This window comes from Gossypium hirsutum, chromosome A02 (assembly GCF_007990345.1).
Source record: "Gossypium hirsutum isolate 1008001.06 chromosome A02, Gossypium_hirsutum_v2.1, whole genome shotgun sequence".
In the NCBI taxonomy this organism is placed as follows: domain Eukaryota; kingdom Viridiplantae; phylum Streptophyta; class Magnoliopsida; order Malvales; family Malvaceae; genus Gossypium; species Gossypium hirsutum.
The window spans coordinates 36938311-36943657 of record NC_053425.1 but is presented as its reverse complement, the minus strand read 5'-3'; the positions used below and the strand labels follow the sequence as shown (position 1 = coordinate 36943657).

General features: G+C 29.9%; 1 long non-coding RNA gene across 1 annotated transcript; it reads left to right on the top strand.

Annotated features, from left to right (window-relative positions):
* Positions 1-2921: 2921 nt before the first annotated feature.
* On the top strand, positions 2922-4127 carry LOC107952528 (uncharacterized). Its single transcript, XR_001698825.2, has 3 exons — positions 2922-3018; positions 3135-3184; positions 4083-4127. It is a non-coding gene; the product is annotated as an uncharacterized lncRNA (long non-coding RNA).
* The last annotated feature ends 1220 nt before the right edge of the window (positions 4128-5347 follow it).

Genomic DNA, 5347 nt, shown 5'->3' with positions numbered 1-5347 from the left:
GTGATTTAGTCTTTTTTATCACATTGAGCATGTAAATGGTAAAATTTCTTAACAAAATTTTTATACGGTAATACTTTCATGTTGTAGATCATAAAATAATATTAAATCAAATTTTTTGACCTCGGATTTGTGGTCCCAAAACCACTGTTGTGATTTCACTCAAACGGGCTATTACAATTTAGTTTTAATATTTTCAATTTTATTCAATTTAATCCTCCATCTCAATAATCAATTAAATTCACACCAATATGATTCGATCAATCATAATCAACTATTAATTCATTCATAGTTCTTCTATTATTTTTCCTCCTCCTCCTCTCCATTCCACTTCCTTTATTTAGGAGTATTTGTACAAGAATCATTAGCTTTAGTATGACATGCTTTTATGTAACATGAATTATCCTTTAACTATTTATATATATACTTTTAACAAAGCTATCTTCTTGAGTAGTATTCACTAAATTATTTATATTTGGACCTAAAAAATTGGAAATTAAGTTCCATTTTTTGTTTTTGAAACTAGACTCAACGAAGTTTTTACCATAAAAATTTCAGAATTTATTTCAGAGTATATTAATACCAGTTTTTTTAAAACCTCCCCTATTTTGTTGTTAGGCAGTTTCGACTCTTTTTCACTAAAAATTAAATATCTTTTAGTACAACTCTCATATTATGTTGCTTTTATGTAAAACTAGACTCAATAATATTTAGTTTTATATAACTTGATTCCTACAATTTTTGGTGAATTTTTAAATTCATACTGCCACTGCTATCCATAAAGTGTTTAGTAAAACATTTTGCTCTTCCATGATTTGATTAAGTTTTTCTCATTTCATTATATAACATACTACATTCCAACCAAATTCAATGTTAAAACATATAACCATTAAGTTACACAAATTTTTATTTTTGTTCAAATTAGTCCTCTAGTTCAATAATCAATCTCAAACATAGCATTTTAAACTCAAATGATCATTTTCAATTTACCTTGGTGTCATACTTTGTGAAACAAAATAAATATACAACGAATATAATGATTCAATCTATAGAAATACAAACATAACATGAATTAACTTAGTAAGTTCCCTATGAACTTACCTGACAAAAATAATTACACACAAAACGCGGAGGACTAATCTGCCAATTAGCTCAAATCTCGATCCATATAATAAAGTATTTCATTTATTAGTGTCAAGTGTTTTATAACATTCAATATAATGCATATTTCTTCCTATTAACATTTTTCATAATTTCTCTAAAGTTTCATATTTTATTCAATTTAGTTCTTGAAACTGAAATAAGTTTAACTTTCATATTTGTGCTCCGATTTTTAAACCCATTTCAATTCCATCCTTCAACAACTCTCTATTATCAATAATTATAGAAATTTCATATTGATTTTGATATACTCACAATTTAGTTCCTATGTTCAAAATTAACAATTTTCACTTTACGAAGTAGTCATTTTTCATATCTAAACTTAAAAGTTAATCATTTAACACCAGAACTTCAAACATTCAACTAAAGTAACATCCTCAAATTTTAATAATAATAAAAATTACAATATGAGTCAGCTAACTTATAGTATCAGAATTCTGAAAATATAAAAATTACAAGAAACGAACTAATTAAAGCATACCAATTAAAGCTTGAACTTTGAAAGCCTAACGTTTTCTCCAAACTTTTCTCGCCGTGCGTGGATGATTTGAGGATGAAGAAACAAAATTGTTTGATTTCACCCACCTATCCTTACATTTCTAATCTTTTATTATTTTATTTTATACGGTTTCTTTTCTTTTATTTTTTTATACCATGCATATATATATGCATATGCTAGTCAGCCATTCAATGGGATTTAGTGGTTAATTGCCACTTTAACCCCTTTAGTTAATTCCAACTATAATCCTTTTATAAATTGCACTTTTATTACTTATTCAATTTAGCTCTTGTATTTAAATTAAGCACCAATAAAACGAAATTACCTAACCGAAATTCAATTCACTTATGATATAACTCTGTAAATATTTAATAAAAAATTTACAGGTCCGATTCATGAAAACGAGGTCTCGATACCTCAGTTCCCAAAACCACTGACTTTAGAACCAATACTAGAAACGGGATCTTGAATTCATAATTTTCAACTCCATTGGCTTTGGTATCATTACACTTGTATCTTAATTTACTATTAATCAAGAAAAAAAATACTAGACTAACTTAATATGGTTTTATACTAATCGCATAAATATTAAATATTAATGTCTACAAACACCTTTTACAAAAATGACATTTCAGAACAAAATTTTTTTTGACACCACTGGAAACTGGGTCATTACAAATGAAATATGAATATGTTATTTTGAGTTGATGAAAATATGGTTGTGAATGTGTCTTAATATGCGTTTTCTTAACTTATGATGTTGTGTATACCTTGTGGTAATTCCGAACATTCAGTGAGCTTATTTAAGCTCACACACTCCACATTAAAATCTTGCGGATAAGTAACTCTTTCGGTGTGAATGGAGCAGCCAAAAAAGTGATTTAAGTAAGAAAATAACCATTGAGTAAGTGAATTTATAATTTTTGGACACTTTGAATAAAGACAATGTAGGTTAGAGTTATAGTTTTAGTTATTATCATTATTTTATTATTACTATTTTGAGATTGGACTTATGAAATGTTGATGTTACTTTTGGACTTCGCTTATGGACATTTTGATGTTTGAGGTTGAGGTTAATAATGAATGTTAGGTATTCTCGATGAAAATGTATTGATATGACATGACAAATAGTTAAAAAATGTTAGTAGGTTCAGTTAAATTAAACATTAAGGGTGTGTTTGTTTGGTTGTATTTCATTTTCTGGAAAATATTTTCCTCATTTTCCAGTGTTTGGTAGCCTGAAAACCTTTTCCATTTGGAAAACATTTTCCAAATCACGCGCAAAATCCCTTACATTTTGGGAAAATGTCTTACCGTTTCAATTTCTGTAAGACATTTTCCCGTGCTTCTCCTTCATCCAGGTAAGGCCCCTTCTCTTGCTGCTGTTCAATTTCCGTTCTCTTGCTGCTGGTATTTCGTTTCCTTTCTCCCTCTCTTTCTCTCTTTCTCATGCAATCTCTCTCTCTCTTTTTTACAGGCATTTTCCTCTTCCTGCATAAAGCTTTTTTTTTCGGGTCTTGGCTTAAGGTAAAGCTCTACCCTTTCTCAAATCCAATGGTTTCTCTTTTTTAGTTACCATTTTTTTGGGGGGGATTTTCAGGGGTTTTATTTTGGTAAGATTTGAAGTACAAGAACTGTATCCACAGTTCCAAAAGCTTCATAAAATAACCTTGAGAGGCTAGTTTTGCTTAATCTTAATAAACCCCAAAAAAATTTTCTCATCTTTCCTGTGGATTTGAGATAAAATAATTTACTGACTGCTTCATGTAAATGTATATATATACATACTTACTACTCGTTGCTCAACTTAAACAGATTCAGTGATCACATTCTGCTGCTCTTAATTTCTCTTTCTTTAATTTTCCTCTATTTAATGTTGCATATGAGGACAATGATGGATGATGTCTGTAATATATAATATGAATAGAAAGCTGAAATGTTGCCCCTGGCTTTTGTCTTTTTTTAATGAATGAATGAACGAATTGGGTTGTTTGATCATGAGTTACTAGAAACATTGATATAATAATTTACTTGTGCTGGTTGTATTTCCATGTGATGTATGTGTTTTAGGAATCACACTAGTGCATGTGAGAGAACAAAACTCCATTGGACCACCTTAGAAAATGACACTGATGTTCAACAAATTTGACTCTTCTCCATACCACTTGTGTGTTTTTCTGCCAATATTTTTTACCTTTGCCAATGTTGACCTGTGTTTTTTGTATTGGGATAGATGGATACTACAATATAATGAAATTTAATAAACTACGAATAAAATATCATTTGGTAGGATACTATAATACATCATTTGCTGTAATTAGCCTGTGTCCAGAGTCAAGCCTGAAATTTTATGTCTTCTTTGTTTCTTTAGCCGATTTTATGCCTGAAATTTTAATCAGTTTTTTTTCTTTTGATCTTTCTTCAGATTCACCTTCTTGTTGCTGTTCGTCAAGATTCTGTTGTTGTTTCAAGTAATTCTTCTGTTTTTGAATGGAATTTTTGTTAGATTTTTCTGCTGCCGATTCGATGGTATGTGCTGTGAATCAGATTACTGTGAAATTTTCTTTGTGAATCAGATTACTATGTAGGGTAGTCATGTGTAACTGTAAATTATTTATGCATTGTCTTTACAAAGCATGTGTGGATAGCTACTATAAGGTATGTGTAAACTGCTTTGGCAAAATATGTGCTAATTATCCTTGTAATGCTTGAGTAAATCGACTTGAAAGGTACTTATGTGCGAATCCTATGTAAGTAATTATGTGCTACCCGATTTAGTAAGATTTTATATGTCAACTGATTTAGTATATGTATATATCAATGTGCGAGTCATAATGATGTGTGAGCTGTGTAATTTGCGAGTTATAGTGATGTGTGAGCTGTGTAATGTGTGAGCTACAATGATGTGCGAGTTGTGTAATGTGCAAGCTATGTAATGTGTGAGCTGTAGTAATGTACGAGCTGTGAAAATATGCAAATTGATCCTATAAAGCATGTGCAAGCTTTTTGCAAAATACAATGTATGAACAGCACATTAGGAGTTTAAACTGTGCTTATCTAATTCTTGTTTATTTGATTCAAGTTCGAGATATTTATCTAAGTTTGAGAAATTGAACTTATAACTAAAAAGCAGCACATATAATATTGTTGTTTGATTAGTATGGTGTTTTCAGTTTCTTAGATTGAAAGGTTCTGTTGGCATCTTTTGACAAAACAATGTTATGGGTCACTCGGTCGGTTATCTAGATATAGGAAACTTCAACAGTTCCACTCTTTCATTATCTCATTAGCCAAATGGATGATTGATCATGAGCAGTTTATTGAATAATGATTGTTGCTTTATCATTATCGGTTGACGACTTCAAATTTGAAGCATTGGTATAGCAGACTTATTAATTGTTTAGCAAAACTTATCAAGTTTCTTTTCTCTTGCTATTGGCTCTATTTATAGGATGTTCATTCTCTTTGAGAGGTGTGCAATTAGAATGATAGAAGATTGAATCATCTTTCTCTAACTATTTATTTCCAGCTTTTCTTTGATTTTTTTGTGTTGAGATTTTCATATTCATTATGGTATTGAGAACTCTTGTGTATTGATCAGAACTGATATTGGGTGTATGCTAGTTGATTTCTAGTTCTCTATTGGGGCAGCATGAATTCTAGTTGTATTAGTATCAGATAAAAATAATA